The 19,407-nt window shown below is 39.9% G+C and overlaps 1 protein-coding gene across 3 annotated transcripts in view; it reads left to right on the top strand.

The window, feature by feature from the left end:
* The first annotated feature begins 3,896 nt into the window (after nucleotides 1-3,896).
* The window catches only part of LOC127070317 (tyramine receptor 1), a 30,902-nt gene continuing 15,391 nt past the window's right edge, over nucleotides 3,897-19,407 (top strand). Inside the window, exons 1-2 of one of the 3 annotated variants that reach the window (XM_051008118.1) lie at nucleotides 3,897-4,380; nucleotides 4,452-4,806. The gene's annotated coding sequence lies outside the window, so the exon portion shown is untranslated. Of the gene's footprint in view, nucleotides 4,381-4,451; nucleotides 4,807-18,739; nucleotides 18,889-19,407 lie in introns of those variants that run through there. The other 2 variants (XM_051008117.1, XM_051008116.1) reach the window with 2 other exon arrangements.

Genomic DNA, 19,407 nt, shown 5'->3' with positions numbered 1-19,407 from the left:
TTCCAACAGGCGATTATTTTTTCGATATTATTATTAGGAGATATTCAGGTGCGAAACTTTAAGATCGTATCGCGGCTGGTCTTCTTCGAGTTCGTTAGAACGCTAGCTAAAAGTTGTGGAAATCAAATTGATGCTCGCTCGATCGACTGAATCTTCGTAAAAGCAACCATAAAATAAGGGGCGAGTGTTTTTCGCGTTTTGCCGTGTAATAATATTAAATTCTTTTTACGGCTTAAAGCACGACTCGAGTACTAACGCGGCAACATTTTCATTCGAGTAATTTATTTATTTAGCCAGAGATGGACCGACGTAGCTTACCGTTTTCTCGTGTGCACGCGCTTTATCCGTTCTCGGTTCAAAAGCCAAGGTAAACGTTTTAACGTGTTCGCGGTAAAAAGAATTTCTTCTACAAACACCTCGAATATCCTTTGGCTTTCATTTTAATAAATCGCCCTTCAAAGAAGCACCCCTTTCTCGCGCGTAAACATTGTTATTAAATGCCCGAGTCGGAGTCCTTTCTTCTTCAATTTTAATCCTATCTTCTTATTAACTTATTAGACAAACGCGATATATCTCTCCTTCACCCTTTTGTGCTCGCTTATTCCAGAGTTTATTCGACGTGGATACGGTACATCGAGTCTAGGCTTTCCCTTTTCCGCGAAAACGAATCGCACGAACGTACGTACCGCGTACGTTAAAGGGATATTCTTCGACGCGACCATTGGTCAACACGCTTGTCAATCCTCGATCAAAATCCCTCCTATCAAAATAGGAACGATATAATGATACGAATATCGATAATAATAATCTGACGGAGTGAGAGAGAGAGAGAGAGAGAGAGAGGATGAGGGAGACTCATTCAATTAGAGCATACTGGATTTCGGAAAGAAAGATCTAATACCAACAAAAAGTTATTAGTACAAATAATTATAATAGAATGATTAAAATATGATTAACGAGCGCATAAAATCATTTCACCGTTCGAATGGTATTTCTGTAAATTTTCCTGTAGAAATTCAAACAATTATCGTATCGAAGGAAACACGGATGTTTGTAAATCATTCCATTGAACGATATTACGGGTTTAGAGTTATTCCGATATGTCAATGGTACGTCGTTCATTGGCAAAAGCATTGTTCGTCCTACACGCGTTATTCTCCTCATTGGTCTATGTAACTCGATACATTGCAAAGTACTTTGGCATATCGCACGGTCGTAATATCCATTCGTTCGCAGATTCATCGGTGAAAGTGCATACAATAGGTATGCGTGTAAGTATATTCACCCGTTCATACGTATAATAATCGGATTTGCATTTTCGATTTATCATTTATCTACTGCGAGCGAGAAGATGCGAGTACGACGATTAAAGAACGGAAAGTTCCTAGCAACGATTTTAACAACGCGTTTGAAAGAAATTGGGATTCGTTTTGATACAGAAAATACTTGCTGACGATGCACGATTAAAACTCACGAATATTCTTTCTCTCTCTCTCTCTCTCCCTCTCTAGGACTCCGTTGGATTTATCCTTCAATTCGCTCCATGGCGTTTAACCGAGCGACGCTCTCCGAAACGAAAGAAACTGCTCGTTACGCGTCGACGTGATTACGATTTGCCGGCTTTGTTATTTCAATGACGGATAAAAAAGGACGCGTACGATATATAAACTCGCTATAATTTTTACCTTAAATTTTTTGTCGATTATACCTTTGCTTTCTATAAAATTTTATTTCTCTGTAAAGCTGCAATCAATTCTTGTATCCTTTCACAGTTGAACACTGTCGAATGAATCTTGCAACTAAGATATCGCGCGTTGGCTTTCTGTGAAAATGGCACGATACGTAATGTTCTACGATGCGGTGTTATTTACGATTTAGTCAGAGTTATGAACGAATAATGATCGATCCTGTTCGCGTCGCTCGATGCGACGAGTTAATCAACCGCACGGAATATGAAGTTTCTACATCGGGAGGTCACACCTACGCGTTCTAATCACTCCATAATTGTAACTAGCGAAATGCTCGTCGTGCTGGACACTCGCAATGGACTACCGCAATGGAATTTCCAATCTACTGTTGCCGTATTTGCACATTATCGTGACCGTTTACATGAATTTTCCTCGAAACATTCCTCAAATCCATAGATACAGCTACGGATTTCGGCGTATACGCCGAGCGATCGTCTTGCTATTTTGACCGTTTTCATCGTTTCTCTTTCTTCTCCTTTCCATCGATTTTATTCATAACGTAGTCAGATACGAGAGCATTTATATTCCAAACGTGATAAAAGAGAAACAAAGTTATCTGATAAGAAACAAGATATTGTTAATACTTTTGAGATCATATTTTAATTGGTGACCGAGTAATCGGCCTCTCTTATCTACATCATATTTTGCTATTTTAATCTAGGTTACGAAACAACGGTCGTAAAAATATTGAAATTTAAAGTGGCAACCATCTTGAAAATAATTTATTATTTATCTTTTTTTCGTTTACCAAGACTTTGCAAGAAGAGGATCTTATATCTGTACGTGTGGTAATATCAAATAAAATTCAATAGTACCCATTGAAAGTAATTTAAAAGAATAATTCGGACGAACAAATTCGAAAATTCATTGATATGGCATATAAAACATCTCGTCTAATTGAAATAGCTTTTTTCTAACTTTAATATCATTTGTTGGAGGAAACGAGAAGAGATGTTGTTAAATAATAATACTTTCCTCGAGGAGAACAATCGGAAGAATAAGAAGAAGCAGAGATAAAAGTAGGGAACAATGTCGAAGGGAGAAGAAAATCGTCGAAAAGGTTTCCTCCTATTTCTTTTCACTTTGTTATTTTTGCCGTTGTCAAGCTCCATCATCGTCTCCTCCTTTATTTGGTTCTCCGAACGAGCAGGCGCGTAGACGCGTTCACGAGAATGAACGGGGAACATCGATACCGCGTTGACTGGCTAGGCTAGATGTACGTTCGTACGTATATGCATAGATGTGTGTGTGCGCGCGCGCGTACACACACACACACACACACACTTATAAAAGAATAGAACCGAACGCACGAAGCGATAAAAGTAAAATCCGCGTAATGACGTCCGGCCAGAGATAGAGAGCGAGAGGGAGAGGGACCTGTCCGCTTCTTCTGCTCTCGTAATGACGAGGCCACCCTCGAAGCTTCCGAAAATAAAGAAGAGGTAGGGGATTCATAAATTACGTCAACTTTTTTTACCGTTAGGGTGATCATAAAGATTTATCGTAAAAATTGATTTAATGAGAGAAGCCGTCGTTACAAAATCGGATGGTAAGAATATTCCAATCGTTGGATTTCACGTTCCATAATAAATATCGAGTCGCGTCAATTTTCAATATTTCACATCTGTTATGATAAACGACGTTACGTCGAAGAGAAAACTCGTCGGAAAACTATCGGATAATACCTTTCGCCCTCGGTTATCCACTTGTTCTCTTCGTAAACCAGCAATCAGTCTCCTCCCTTCTTCGTTCATTTACCTACTTATTCGTTTATTCGTTCGTTCGTACGCGCGACGCAACAGGCTGTGCTCTCCTCTCTCATTTATTTTTGCCGCTGGAATCGGATATCTCCCTCGAAGTCAAAATTGTACCGGTCTCTTGGCACTCGTCGAAAGAAGAGAAACGAAATTCGCTTGCGACTTTGCGAGAAAGAACGCGGCTTTGTGAATCAATTCATTCGGATTTCTCTCCTCTGTAAATTGATAACTCGCATGTTCCCGTAGACCCCGTGTTTCTCGCGCGATTCATTATTTTTTTCATTGAAAATCTTCACAATGTTAAATAATGAATGGATCTTTTTCATATCGTTATATCGTTCGAGTAACAAAATTCTCTTAAAAATGAGAGTTTCTAAATAGGGAATTGGCGAAGAGGTAACTAGCTGGTACCTAGTAACAATGAACTTTTTATTAAGCTTTTCCTTTTTGGCATTTTCGAAATTACTATTGGTTACACATTATAAAAACGATTCTCGAGATTATTCGAGGTTTACGTTTCCTTCTTATTTCCGATAATTTTTATCTTTTTCAATCATCGATAACGCGTTATCTTTTATCTTTTATCTCTAACCTTTCAATTATATCCGCGCATCGTTTCGCAGAGCAAACGTAATAAAAGTAATTTTTCACTTAACACAAGAGTACGTTTTTAAATTGGGAAATACGAATAGTAGAAATAAGAAAAGAAAGGGAAACAAAGGAACGAGGAACTTGTTCGGGGAGAGAACGAGCAGGATCGAAGGAAGATAGGAAAAGGAGAAAAGTAGGAATGAAAAGGAAAGAAAAGAAAAGAAAAGAGAAGAGGAGAGGATAAAAAAGAAGAAAGAATGGACGCGATAGAGAATTTTTCAAAAGTATACCACTTTCCCCCAGCCTCCTTTCTTCCCAGCATCTGGCTTTTACCAATTCCGTCGGTTCTTCGCAGATAGAAAGACGGATGGACCGGGAGGGATGCTCGCAGTGCGCTTAAGAAAAAGAGAGAGGAGAAGATGGAGGAACGGGAGCAAGAGAGAAGCCGATCTCGCGTGAAAGAGTTTGCGCAGAGTCGACGACGAAACGACAACGTCGAGGACGCGCTGCTGCCGGAGCGAAAAAGGCCGTGTGCGCAAGAGAGGAAGAGAGAGGGAGCGTGAGAGAGGGCGCAGGGCTGACCGTTCACGTCTTTTCGACGTCGACGCAACCCCGTTGGCGCAGAATAGCTGCTCAGTGCTCGTCGAACGGCGCTGTGCTGCGACGGGACCATGCCGCCGCGCCCTGCACCACCGATCAACCGATCTCAGGTACGCGAGACCAACCACGAGATTAAACTAGATGATCGCAATCCCCACCTCTTTTGCCTTCCTACGCTTTATCGAACTTGCCATCTTTCCTTCGATTCTTCCTTTCTCGCTTCTTTCTTCTTCCACCCTTTCGTATTCCGCACCCCCTGTTCCCTCCCACCTCCTCCCTCCATCTCTCTCTCTCTCTCTCTCGCTTTTTTTTTGTTAAATATATATATCCTTATCGCGCGATCGCAACGAGAGAGTCAGACTTTTTGTCTTTGGTGCGAGCTCGGATCTTTGTGAGTGCGACGACTCAAACGACGATCCCCACGAAGACCTGTGGCATCTTTCTAAGAGAGTCCTTTACTTTTATCACTTATGTAACTTTGTGTGGTGTGCCTAACTTGCCGCTTGCAATAAGATCGGCAAGGATCAAGGTGGATCGATTTCGTTATAGGGTGATCAAGTGTGTAAGCTTTCGAGTGCTCTTTTTACAGGATAGAGAGAGCGGGGGGAGGGAGCGAGAGAGAGAGAGAGAGAGAGAGAGAGAGAGAAATGTGTGTGTGTGCGTCTTCTGTTGTAACGAGAAACGGGATGTTAGACGTATGTTTAATATATAACACTTGCGGACGCGCACGGGTGCGTTCGTCGTTTCGAACTCTTTTCTCTTTGCTTTTCGAGGGCTCGAAATTTGGCGTGTCAAGGCTCGAGCGAATGTAAAATTTTTAATGTTAACTGAACATTGAGAAAGGATATTCTCATAAAAAGATCCAAGGATCATTTTATCATTTTACCGAGATATCGTTTATTTCGTTGAAAAAATCTAATCATTTAATTTGAATGATTTTTTTAGATCGATGCTTCTTCGATGGATGTAAGTAAAAGTATCGTACCGAAGACTCTAGATCGTACGCTAAGAACGGTAAGAGAGGGGGGGGGGGGGGAAGGGGAACTCGTCTCCGGAGGATTTTCGCGCCTAACGCGTTTTCCGATACGTTTTCCGGGCATCCCGACCTCGATCGATGCTTTATACGATCCTTCTCGTGTCTCTAAACGTTTGCTAGAACAGAGAAAGAGGAGAGGAGGAAAAAATACAGACAAGGAACAGGGTGCAGTTTCTTGTAAGCTTATGTATCCATACGTGATGGGTACGTCATTGCTCGATCGTTGAATATTCTTTCTTGGTAATAATTTCTTTCTTTTTTAAACTTTCGAAATCGTATATCTCCCTTACTTACAACCAAGTTCGTTGTTTTTTTTCTTTTATAATCTAGATCAATCCGCGTAACGTTTTTCCCATAACCTGTCACGCATTTTCAATTCGTCTTGCTGAAGACGGAAAAAAAGTGAAAAAAAAAAAGAAAAAATAGACAAGATCGAGCATGGACGCTTCTAAGTTCGGTACGATATTAAAAAACAGTTCTTTCGCTCGCAACCAATTTATGGAATTCGCGAGTCTCGTTAATGAAAAATAAGAAAGCCTCGATTAAACGAAAAACGTAGAGAAATATTCTTACGTCGTATACGCCGGAAATGGAAGGCTCTTTTTGTCTGAACAGAAAGTTCAAAGTAGTTAAGACAGCGACGTTCTACCTCCGTGAAAGAGAAAATTCGCTAGATCCTTTTGGATTTGAATCTCGTCGCGCTTTATCGTTCTCACCAATAAATTTGCATAAACTTTAAGCTTATGTCAGCTTCTTTCTCCAACTTTCTTACCGAATTTGGTCCTTTAACGAATCTTTCTTAAAGATCATTATTATCTTTTCTTTTCTTTTCTTTTTCATTTTCGTTATATTCATTTGCATTTTTTATTTCTTTATCCTACGAACAAAACCGCGAGAACCGAGCGCACAATTATTGTCCATGAAAAGTCGGGGACCGGTTCTAGCTAGGGAAAAAGCTTTCTCACTTATAAAGTAATCCATGGAATTTGGGTGGCACTACCTAGCCTCCAACCAAAATACTAGTAACGAACTCTCCACAATTCCATCTACGTTACCACCGAGGCAATTCAATTTTTTATAAAATTTCAAATATTCTCCGAATCCGTGCAGACAGAAATTAAATTTTCATCCTTTTCTTCTTCGTAATTTTGATAGAGCAAAGATCTACGATCGATCGTTTCTTTTATCGATCCTTTAGCTCGTTTTACGTTTCTTGTCGAATTCTGTCGATTTCGTTCGAAATCATCGAAGAAACGACGATCTCTAGGATATCTGTTACAAATTGAATATTTTTCCGTTAAATCCAATTTATCGTCGAAGATATGGATCGAACAAGACTTTCGATTGAACGCCGCTACGGGGAATAAAACCGATACTTTCCGCATATCCGAATGAGAATACTTTTCCTTCGTGCGACGGGAAGCTCAAAAGGTAGAGTTGTAAAGAGAGAAAAAGACAAAGTTTATTGTATTAGGATTTGAAGATAATACCGATAGTAGTATGTCGAGCCAGAATTTTTTTTTATTATTATTGGTGTTTAGGAAGAAAAAACAGAAAAGGATTTATTCTACTTTCAAAAATATAACGCCTTCGTTTTGGTTCTCAATCATTTTTCGTTTACGAGCACGATTGTATCGCGCTTTTCGAAGTGTAATCAAAATTTATTGCATCGGTTTTATATCATTCTTTCATTTACAAAATTTTCTTCCGTAGTTGGCTCGAGAGCTTTTGGTCTCTCGTTTCTTCCCTCCCCCCAAATACGAGTATTTCTTAGCAATCAAAGAAGACAAGCGATTTTTTTTTCTAATTACGAGGCGTCGCCCATCGTGGATATCGTTTTATACAAGTATTTGGTGTGTTTCTTTTTGGAAATGGCTAAGATTTATAAACTATTAGAAATTCGTATAGATTATCCTTGTCATTGGTACGATAATCGTCGAGGGTGAGGGTTTTCTAAGAAGCGGCAATAGAAGTATACGTGTATATGGGTCGAATGTATATAATAGTTGATTCGTCCACCGTCGTCTTTCTTTCTCTCCGTCGATCTCTATCTTCGTTCTTCGTTAAAGGGAGAAAGCTCGGAGGGTCCATTCGTGTGTCGAGCGTGTTTGTGAATTTTCGCTGTGTAACGGTGAGCTCGAGGGAGAGAGAGGAGGTACATAGGCATAGGTTATTGATTATCGTGAATGGCTTTATAAATAACCGATCGTGTAGGAGCACCCACAGGAGACGCATAAATATCGTTGGATGAGTTGCCTTCTTTAAAGAAGGCATACGCTCTCTTTCCTCTGCTATCGTCGTTGCGCGCGCGCTTGGCGAAGGACTGTTGCACGTGCACGCGAGAGATAAATAGATAGATAAGGTTCTTCGAGCCGATACGAAAAAATCACGACGAACGATGTTCGTTGTTCCTGCGAGTGAATACGAGAAGGATGCAATGGGACTTTGAAAATCCGTTGCTCGCTTCTTTCCTGCCTTTAAACTCGAAAGGAAAGGAGAACGGCGCGGCGTCGCGCGATATACCTTTACGTCGAGTCTGAAAGAAAACAAGCAAGAATGTTTGGAAGGAATTTAAAAGGGAAGAAAAAGAGGGGAAGGCGCGATGCCGAGGATAATGCAAAAGTACGTCCGTCTGTCTCGATTCGACGCGCTACGGTCGAACGTTAAATCTTCCACATTTTTCTTTCTTTCGAAAGATAAGTCCTGTAACTGAACGACTCGCTGTAACTCTCTTTTCTACAACTGAAAATACGAAGGAAACCGCGTATTTGCGTCGTTTAACGAAAATCTATTTTTTCTTTCTTTCTTTTTCCTCCCTTTTTTGTTTTTTCGTAGAAAAAATGACTGGTTTCCGACGAGTGCGTCTTTTTTAATTTTTATCGGATTTTCATGATGGGAAAGAAGTCACGGCGAGGTGTCGCATGCTGACACACAGACACACGAAAACACGGACACACCTGTTGTTGCGTCGAAGATTATTCACGGTTAGCAGTCACTTTGTAAAGACTGCTCGAAAGTGAAAATCTTCGAGTAGCAACTGGCTATGTCCGTAGCACCGAGGTACAGATTAGAATATTTATCGAAAGAGACTCGCTCGAGTATCGTAATCATCGAGGATACGAGACGCTTCTCTTTTCATCCGCTAAGAAGATAAATTACGATTAGCCACGTTTCGGGTAAGTCGATCATTTTCGAGTACCTAGGAATTATATAGCTTTGCGTTAAAACGAGAAAAGTTTAACCAGCGGATCGATCGTGGAAAGGGTAGTTATTCGATGTTGCTCACGATCACGTATACGTATACGTATACGTATACGTATATTCACGTCATCGCTCACCCAGATATAGTTTCCAGTTTGTCAATGTGCACGTGCGCATGTAGGTATAATATATATGACGAAACGCGCGATATAACGTTTTAACTACGATATACGTATACGATATACGATACACGAAAGGGTTCTACGAAATATCAACGGCTCGTTCGAATCCAAAAAACGAATTTGCGTTATCCATTTCGCGTAACTCAAATTATCCCGTCGATTCTATTCATTTCGGTGTTTCGTTGGCTCGAATAAAAAGGGAAGAGTCTCTCGAAGTGATTTCGTTGCAAATTCAACGACAAAGAATAGCTTTCGATAGGAACGGAACGAACGAAATCGAGCTCGAGTTGGTCATTGTCCTAGTAATAGTTACCATCGATCATTGAACATCGTGCGAAACCTCTAGGCGGTTTAAAGTCTTTCAATTAAGCTTCGACGTTACGTTATGTTTTACAGTTTACGATCCATTCAAAGCGTCGGAGTTTCGATCGTAGAACGAAGGTAGAGCGGAACGAAACAAAGTCGATTCAAAATATAAGGACAGTTAGGTAGCGTCTTGCTACTTCGTTTCTATAACGCTCAAAGTCTTTTCTCGTTAAACGTTAAACTGTAACGCGTTTCCGTTACATTTACATTCAAATTAAAACTGTACCTCGCGAATAGAGTCGAGTTTCGAAGTATCGCTTTCTAAATACTTCGTTAATCCGAGTACTCTCTTATGTCAGTCGATTAATTGAAAGCGAAGTTTATTGTTGGTTGGGGTCTTTCATCTTGTCCATCTTTCAAAGAGCGTTATATAAGAGTACTCATACGTTATATATGCGTACTTATTATATTTGAAGGATCATTATCGAGAGAATGCGTGATTAACGAAGATCGTAATTTTTGAAAAGTATCTGCGCTTTACAATCTTTTCCAACTTTTTCTTTCTTTTTTTTTCTCCAAGTTCTCTTTCGCGAGAACTCGTAGAGAAAAAAGGAATTAGCTATGCTATCTGCATCTACTTATTTTTCCAATGGCTCGACTTTGACTCCAAGATTCCGGTAGATACTATTTCTATCAAGTTGGAATATTCTTTTCTCCCCCCCTTTTTTTTTTTGTTTTTTTCACGAGAGACGAGAGTCAGAAAGAGAGCTTGTCGGTGTACGACTGTACGACGGGAGGAATAGGTATGGCAAAATATATATGTTTTCCTTATTAACGATCCATTTTCAATTTCGAATCGCGTTCGTGAAAGGTTTTTCTTTTTATATGCGAGTGGATCCACGAGTACACATGTATGTACGTAGTCGCATCTACGAACGATCTATTTTACGTTTTACGAGACAATAAACGATTTACATTACGAGGAATTATCTATTTTTTTTTTTTCGAAAAGAAAGAAGCTCGAAGCGTTCGTTACGATTTGCCTTCGAATCATACGGTTCGATAAACATCTATAAATCGGTCTTACTCATTAATGTCCTTTCCCTTTTCCATGTAGACGTTACAATGCACGAACGCCGAAAATGTTTCTATTAAAAGCTTACGCTTTCGAGGAGATTCGTTCCCTTTTATTTTCATGCGAGACCATCGATATTGTTGACAAGTTATGCGCATAAATCGTTGACTATTTCGAGCAGAAAACGATAAATATTGCCCGTTCCCTTTCCTCCGATTATCCGAAATTCGAATAGTTATCGATCGATTTATTCATGCCTAATTGCGATAAGGAAAATAATAAGAATTTTAAGAGCTTAAAGTCCAAGTGTCGTTAATTCATCGATGTTAGTTTATCGCGCGTTAATCGTTTAACGAACGCGACCGGTGTGTATATGCATGTTTAACGGAAAGCGAGTTTCGGCATTTAATTCGATAGATTAATACGGACCGCTTCCATCTTATTATCGAGGAATATTAACGGCTCGTTATACGAGTATCTACCCATTTCCTATAACTTCGGCTTAATGCGAAAGGTTCGGTGCTTATTCGAGGATAATGGAGTCATCGAATACGAGGGTGGTTCTAACGAATATCCCTTCAATTTTGAAAAGATCGAGTCGGTAGATTTACTTTTCTATCGATCTCTTTTGTCGATGGAAATAAGGCTTGTGGATGTATTATCTTAAAAAGAAGACGATTGTAAATTCTTTACTTCTTTCTTTTCCTTTTTTTTTCTTCTTTTAAACCAAGCAAATGGTCCTATCAAATATTCAAACTCGTTTCTTTCGTTAGAATTTTTCTCGTTCCTTTAGATTTGTAGGAGAAGCATTTCGTCATCAGTTTTTCTTTTCTTCTCTTTTGCTCTCTTTCTCTTGGTTCGGGCTGAAGAAAAGACGAAAATTTTTCTCTCGGTTACAGGTGTCGCCTTCGAAAATCAGAGTAATATGAAACAAACACGTTGTTAAATTCGCGTTGTTGATATTCACATTTTAGAAGCGAGCGAGAAACGCCTAAAGAAGAAAATACTGTTCTTTAAAATGGTCGACGTAGAGGTGCCGAGAACCTCTACGTCCGGAAAGAATATAATTTGTACGAAGAAAGCCGTGAAAAAAATAATCGATCGTACATACAAGTTTCATAGGTTCGTTCGTTGGTCCGTTCCTTCTTTCGTTCGTTCGTTCGTTCGTTCGTTCGTTCGTTCGTTCGTTCGTTCGTTCGTTCATTTGCTCGCTCGTTCGTCTTAATAAAAACGCGAGAGGCAGTGGGTAAAACCGCTCGCAGCATTTTTAGGATGAAATTTATCGAGCGAGCGTCGCTCTTTCTAAAATTACATTCAACTCGTTTATTTGTGTATAATTTTCAAATACTAGTCAGTGTTACGATATAGAAATTTTTTTAATTGCAACGAAGTAGAGATGGAACTTTATATTTTATAATGCTCGGCGTATCGCGTTTAATAAAATAAGAAGGAAAAGAAAAAGAAACTAAAGAAAACAAAAAAGAATAATGTTTATGCTCAACAGGTATAAAGTAATTCACTAAAAACCAATAGGAATATTGTTAAAACGTATCTAAGCCAAAGAATGCCTCTTTCGTTTTTATTACCATTTTTACAATAATTCGTTGAGAAGGAATGATATATTATTAAATCCATGAAAGGAACAATCCAAGTAATAAATGTGCAAGAAGAAAGAAGAAAATAGTCCAAATCGAAGTAGATAATTTGTAGAAAGAATCAAAGCGTAGGAAAGACTCGTTACATTTATTAGTGTAGCGGTACGTGTTGAAGGTATCTTCAAGTTGATTAAAAAATTTAGAATATGGACGTACTAATAAAAGATTGAAAGGATCACGAAGAGTAGTGGATCTGCGTCGCGTTAAAATTCAAAGCGTCGAGTCGACGCGACGATCGTGCGGTTTTAAGAAAGTTCAGAGAGAAGAGAAGGAAATCCTCCGAGGCAAGGAAAGTTCAGGAAACACGATATTTTCATCGATTTTTCTTTACGTTCCTTGTATAGTACATTATCTGGTACAAGTAGATCTATCTTCAAGCATGCATACGTGCCTACGTACGTTGACGTTTGACGTATCTTTCGACGATTGACCGTGTCGTGGATAAGACAAAGTAGAGAGAGAGAGAGAGAGAGAGAGAGAAAGCGAGAGGCTCTCGTTTGTATTAGAAAATTATTCTCATTAACACGATTTTTTCTCTTTGCGTTCGTAATCTTTAATAGCTATGCCCGCGATTCACTCGCTCGAGAATGGACAATTCGTCGGGCGTGATATAAATCGGTCGCGCGTGCCGTTACATAAAAGTAAGTACCTGCCAAGTTACCTACCTACCAAATTCGTCGAATTTCTAACATATTCTTTACGCGTGTTTCTCGTGCAAACATCTCGACGTGATTCCATGATAATACAGACTGACTAAGCGCGTTATCGGATCGAGATAGCGTTTCTATTTCCTAAATCGTTCGGCTTTTCACACGTTTCAATGCTAAGTAAATAATTTTATCGTCAGATATTATTATATAACGGTATAGAGAAAAAACACTCTCCCGATCTCATATCCATTTTGAATCGTAACGTTGAGAATTTATCGTTCGTTCGGTAAGAATTTCTCTGAATAAATAGGTGTGCTCTTCTAAAACGATTTCATCCCCTTGCTCCCGTACGGGAGCTATACGTCCGTCCGTGGGTTTAACGTTGAAAAACGTTGGTCTGGTACCTACGAGATACCGTACCGCACCACTGGGACTCGTTGCAACGCGAGATAGCATAAAGCGAAGTACTCGTGGATACACGTATCTTTGGAACTATAATTTTCTCTTACGAGTAGAGTAACAATGACATTGTTAACGGTCGAATTTTTACGAAGCTTTCGCCATATAAGATAGATGATTACTCCAAAAAAAAAAAGAGGACGAATAAAGATAGATGAAAAAGTAAAATCCATCTAAACTTTGACATAGATGATGATCGATGGCGTACCATCGAAATAGCATTCGAGTATATTTAGGTGACGCTACATCGTAGAAATAAATAAACGTATACCAAAATGCACCGACGGCTTACCTATAGAAGCAAGGTTGAATGTTTCTTGCAATTCCATTCCAAGGTTATTCCAGAGATGTGTAACAAACGAAGCAGAGTCGAGCCGTTTGAAACGTCGAGTGCCATTGTATCCTTTCGAGTACACGCGGAGAGGGTGGCCCGAGAGGGTTGAGAAGCGAAGTGGGTGGGAGGGAGAGAGCCCGGAACACACGCTCGGTCCGGGATTCTTCCTTTTCTGTTGGCGAATTTAACGGGGCCGAGGAGAGGACGGAGCGCGGGGATGACGTTGAAACGATAATCGTTCGTGAATGCTCTGTTGCTTTTATCGCGACACACCGATTTCAGGATCAGTGATTTATAATCCACGCCTATGCCCTTTTTCTTTTTCGTCTCGTTACGTATGCGCGATCAAGAGAGAAAAACAGTAATTTCTTCTTTTATCTATTTTATTAGAAATCTTTTATTTGATTAAGAATTGTTGGTCCAAAGAAAGATGAGTTGTATGCAGTGTCACGTTTCAAAATGCATCAGCTAGCGAATGGAAACGTTTTTAAAATAAACGTCGTTGCTTACCTAAAGAGGAAGAAGAAGAATAAGGGGAGACAGAGGGGGGGGGGGGAGTCGAACGAAAGCCGGACAAACATAATTTCCTTTTCCCGATCGAAATCAAAACTTTCCCAAGAGTCTTTGCGACGATTCGAATTAAGAAAATTTACTTTCGTTAATCGACTTTACATACCATTCGCATCGTCCGCTTACGAATTTCATTCGGGTAACCTTTATAATTGAATTATTATAAAACGAAAAATACTCGTGCTTTTTAAAGGATTTTTTCCCAATCGTAAGTTTTTTCTTTTTTTTTTTTTGTTACGAGCAATGCTTTCGTTCGAACGAAAGCAAAAGCACTACCAAGAAAGAATAGAAGGGAGACGGTAGAGAAAAATGAATCATCCGATAATCGTATTAGCTTTCGTTGAAATTCTAATCGAAGGTTGCACTGGGACGGAGGTTCTTCGTAAACGCGATTTAAACCGGCTTTGTAACCAGAATTTCGAGCGATCATAATCGCTTTTCTCTCCTTTTTGTCTTCTCTTTTTTTCGTTCTTTCGTTTTACCGGTTTTTCCGTTTTTAGTTTTCTCGTTTTTCGTTCGACAATGAAAAATGAGACTTTGCGGCGAGTCCCGAGTTATCGTTTGAATAGCAAGTGGAGAATAAATTGAAAGAGCGTAGCGACCGGGTATATTCTTCCGACGGAAATGGTCGCCTTTTCTGAAGTTAACTTCAAAGGAATAAGAAGGAAGCATCCTCTTTCGCATCGTTTTTGCCGCAAGTGCGCACACACGTATACCGTAGGCTACGGCTTAAGGGCGAAATAAACGTTCGTATTTACGTAGCAAGGTTCGATGATGCTCGCACGCGATACGTGCACGCACGTACACCTTGATGTATCTATGATACATACCGATGTAAGCTCGCGAGCGAGAGGGCATTTCGCGGGGTCATGTCGCGGGGCCATTTCGTGGGGCCATTTCCTCTGTGAATTCGCATTCGTGCGTATCGATCTGGGTCAAGCGCGGCGCGACGGCTCGATCGAACAATAAAATATTTTCTCGTAGTTTCTCCGACCTCTGTGCTTCCATGGTGCTACAAATAATTTCATCGATAATGTCGATAAATGTCGGTCAATTAATCGATATAACGCGGTCTTCGTCATCGAATTACTCGTATCGCTTTAACGTACGCGAACCAGCAACGTCGCGTCGATCTTTGGGAACGGAAAGAAAAGGAAAGCGGATAAAGCTATTTCGATCGGTATCACTTCTTTTATTATTTGATTCAAGGCCGAATAATTAATTTTTCATCTTGCCATCTCTACGGGTACATTCTCGTACGCGTGAATTACGAGTATCCGAGAAATTTCATCGTTCCTTCTTACTAGCTCGTGAATGCTCGTCGACGGACTTGATTACGAACCTCTTCCCGCGCCCGTACATTGTTTCAAGTTTATTACGTTTAGAGAGAAACGATGTTTGAGTTTGTCTCGCGCGGAGTAGAACTTTCGATCTTACGTAGATAACGCGAATTCTCGAATAACTCCTCCGGGGAACGATCCACTCTTTTTTTATTTTCGTTGTACCTAATATTAAAGTTCAAGATTACGAATTCTCTCGTTTCTAATTCTAATCTCGTACCATCGAAAAGTTAAAAGTATCGAGTTAAACAGATTTCGGTGTATCCCAATCCTTTGGAAAGAATCATGTAGCGAGATAAGAGACGAGAGAGAACATACGCCATATCTCTATCTTCTTTTCGGAAGAATCGTCGTCTCTTCCCCGCTACCCTTTTCCCGTTAAGAGATTCGATAAAAGATTCGTCGAGCATGCGCCACAAGAGGACCGCCAATTTTTTTCCCGTAATTATTCATGGACCCAATCAAAGCTGGCGGTTGGGTAAAAAATCACCATTCTATTTCTATCAGTTTTTTTTTTTTTTTTTTTATCGAAGTCCATGTACGTGTAATGGATTTCTACGCGTGCTAGAATCATATGCATTTTTGCGAACGCATACGTATGGCAGTTACGTACTCGTACGACTGCTGCTTTATTTTTCATACGTCGAACGACGTCGACTGTGAAACAGAGATAGAAAAAATAATTCCATTATTCAACGTATATTTATAGTTTTATTTTCACATTATTTTATTCGCTTTTATAGCTTCGATTAAACGTCGTAGCGACGTATCGATATGGTCGATGAAAGATACGTTGAAAGTACTTTGAAACGCGTAGGACGATTAAAAGAGACTTCGTTCTTATCCCAGTCAAAGAGATTAATAAACGTAGAGTAGCTACGCGGTTAGTTACAAACTATATCGCGATATAATTAGGGAACTACTCTTTTTATTAGTTCCGTAAACGATCACGAGACGTTAGTTAAGAGACATCAATGAAATGAGCATAATTAAAAATTAAAAGCAGCGCGGGGGGATAAAGAGGGAGCGTAAACTTTCTTATTTTTTCCTTTTACGAACGTCGATACGACGCGAGGGATCCTCATCTACCGTTAGATATTTATTCGTTTATCTTATACAACGATAAAGTGTCCAAGGCCGTGCCCGGATTTTCTCCTAGACGTTTTTCTAATAACGACGTATCGCGGAAAGACTCATCCGTAGATATCGATAGACCTTTTAGATCTTTCAGCTTCGTGAGTTTATATCTTAGCTTCGTGGATGAAAAACACGGTGGAGCAACGTTTGCCCCTTTGAAAATCGTATCAATTCCTAATTTGTAAAAAGTCTGCTTCGATCGAATGAAAATATGAAAAAGGAACAAAAGGGTTTCGTAGCGGAGCAATAACGGAAATCGTTGAGCAACCAATTTTCAATTGATCATACGGTTCACCCTGTATATCGAAGAAACTCTGGAGAAATCTATCGGTCGTCATCGAAAGCACTTTTCTTTGTCCGCCGATCTCCATTTCCTCGCATTGTTCCAATTGCCGTCCCTTTTCAACGACAGTCGAGAACTGAAACGAAGGAAGTAGGTATCGTGTCAGAGATATTACTGCAGGATGTGAGAGAGAGAGAGAGAGAGAGAGAGAGAGAGAGAGAGAGAGAGAAGGGGGAGAGTCAGACGTAAGCTCGACGATTACCTCTTACAACAAAGACGAGAAGGAAAACGAAGGACGTCGTATGTCTCATTATTTTCATATAGAAGAAATGGCAGTCGCTGCATGTCTCGTCAAAACGCATCTCTGTGAATCGTAAAAAAGAAACGACATTGGCGAAGCAAGAGAATAGTGAGCTTAATAAAGAATCGAAACGAATACTGATTTCCCATTGCTCTTGTGACAAACGTAACAAGGCTTTACCTATTTTTCACTTTCTTACAAGTCGGGAAATAATCATTGCTTCGGGAAATGATTCGATTCGAATGTTTCGACGGTGGATACCATTTGAAAGCGACGGATGAAAATTTACACGCATGCACGCACGCACGTACACACAAACTTGAAAAACGAATTGAAAAATTTCATTCTTATAAAGTGTTATAGCGAGGGTGATTGCATAAGACACTCTCGGCGGTCGTACTTTAAAACGAATCGGTAGATATCTTGGAGCTTTCACGTACGAAATAAAAAGTAATGTGTTCGCGTGATTTTCGCACGATTTCGAAATACATTTAGCACCGTACTATCATTACGCTCGCTCGGTCTTTCCAGTAATCTGTGTCATCCTCGTATTTCGGTCACAGATGCAAACCGTATCGACAAGTTGTTCGGTCTTTCTCGATATAAGCACATTCTTCTTGAAATGGGTTAAGACTGGAATTAAATTTTTTCCCGGTCGAGACTTTGGGAAAGATATCGATCGGTCTTCTTTTCTAAATGGTAACCAAGTCGGATTGATTATATAATTTTAATATCCGATCGGGCGTACCTAATAGCTACGATAATTGTACCCATTGATGTGTCATTTTTGCTTCTTGATATTTCGAAACTCTCGATTCGAGGATCGTAACGTTCGCAAAGGGAGCCTAATTAGAGTCAATTAGAGATTTCTAATTGGGAACAATGACGTATGTACGCGCGCGTATAATTGCCACGATTCGTCTCTCTCTCTCTCTCCCTCCCCCTCTGATGCATGCAAGCTCGTTCCTTCCTAATTAAAAGGTGTTTTTAAACTTTGAAAACGTACATGTATAGTCATTTCGCTAGTCACGTTACTCGACCATTGGCCATCGACTGGCGTGTTCCGTTTGAAAAAATGGAACGCGAAAGGAACGATAAATTGAATCCGAATAGATTCGTCGCACAAAAAGAGTTTATGAACGCTCGTCGATGCAATTTTACGCATCGAATTAGGTTGACGCATATTGCGTGACTTTACTCGTTGATCTCGTAAGAGATGCATTGCGGATGTAATGAATTTACATATAGATGTCGTTTAACGCGCGACTTCTCTCTGTGCGGTCATACCACGTCGAATTAAAGGACAAAATCGAATTTTATCGACGAAACGAGTTTTTTCGTGACGTATATTGTGACAATATTGATAAATGTAATCATCGATTTGCATTAATGAAACGTTTGCGTGGTCTGCTATGGTCTATGGAGGAAAGAAAAAATAATTAATTTTGTTTTCTCCTAGATTTTATAACCGGTCGCGCCACGCTGATAGGAATTGATGGCCGGGTTGCGTTCGTTGCGTCGAGGATCGACGCTAGCCCGTCGGCATCCACGCGTCGATGATCTACGTCCGATCGACGCGTACGATCGATCCTTCTTGAACGAGGTTTTACAACAACTTCGAATCTCATCGAGATGTTGCCAAAGTCGTAACATTGGAACTACCGTAAGTATCGGATAATTATCTCTAATAAAACAAAAAAAGAAATGTCTAAAGAAAGAAATTACTTTGAGATTAAATCGAAGGATTTAGATTACTGCTGAAAGACTAGTAGATTACTGCTAACGTACCATTGTCTGATACCAAATTATAGTACGAAGGGCCGATCGAGATCGCGGAGTAGGAGAAAGAGCCGCGTGATTCCGACTTTAAGTTTTTCACGCCGAGCACGATTAATCGAAATCGTCACGAAATCGAGACTCACCTTTCTTTCCTTTTCTAACGAAAGATAGATCGGTGTAGACAACGACAGAATGGTCTTTTAAATCGTCGGGACGAACTTTGTCCGGGTTGCGTTGGGTAATAAGAAAATTCAAGAAAAAGTTTGAGCAATTTTGCTACAAGATCCAAAATGTACAGAAAATGTAAGAAAGGATTGATTCAGAAATTCGTTGAAGCACGTTTTCGATTAATTGGATTTGGTTGGGGAGGAGGAGCAGAATGATCGATCTAAGTTTGACGATG

Source organism: Vespula vulgaris, chromosome 18 (assembly GCF_905475345.1).
Source record: "Vespula vulgaris chromosome 18, iyVesVulg1.1, whole genome shotgun sequence".
NCBI classification, from domain to species: domain Eukaryota; kingdom Metazoa; phylum Arthropoda; class Insecta; order Hymenoptera; family Vespidae; genus Vespula; species Vespula vulgaris.
This window is presented reverse-complemented; position numbering and strand designations above follow the sequence as displayed.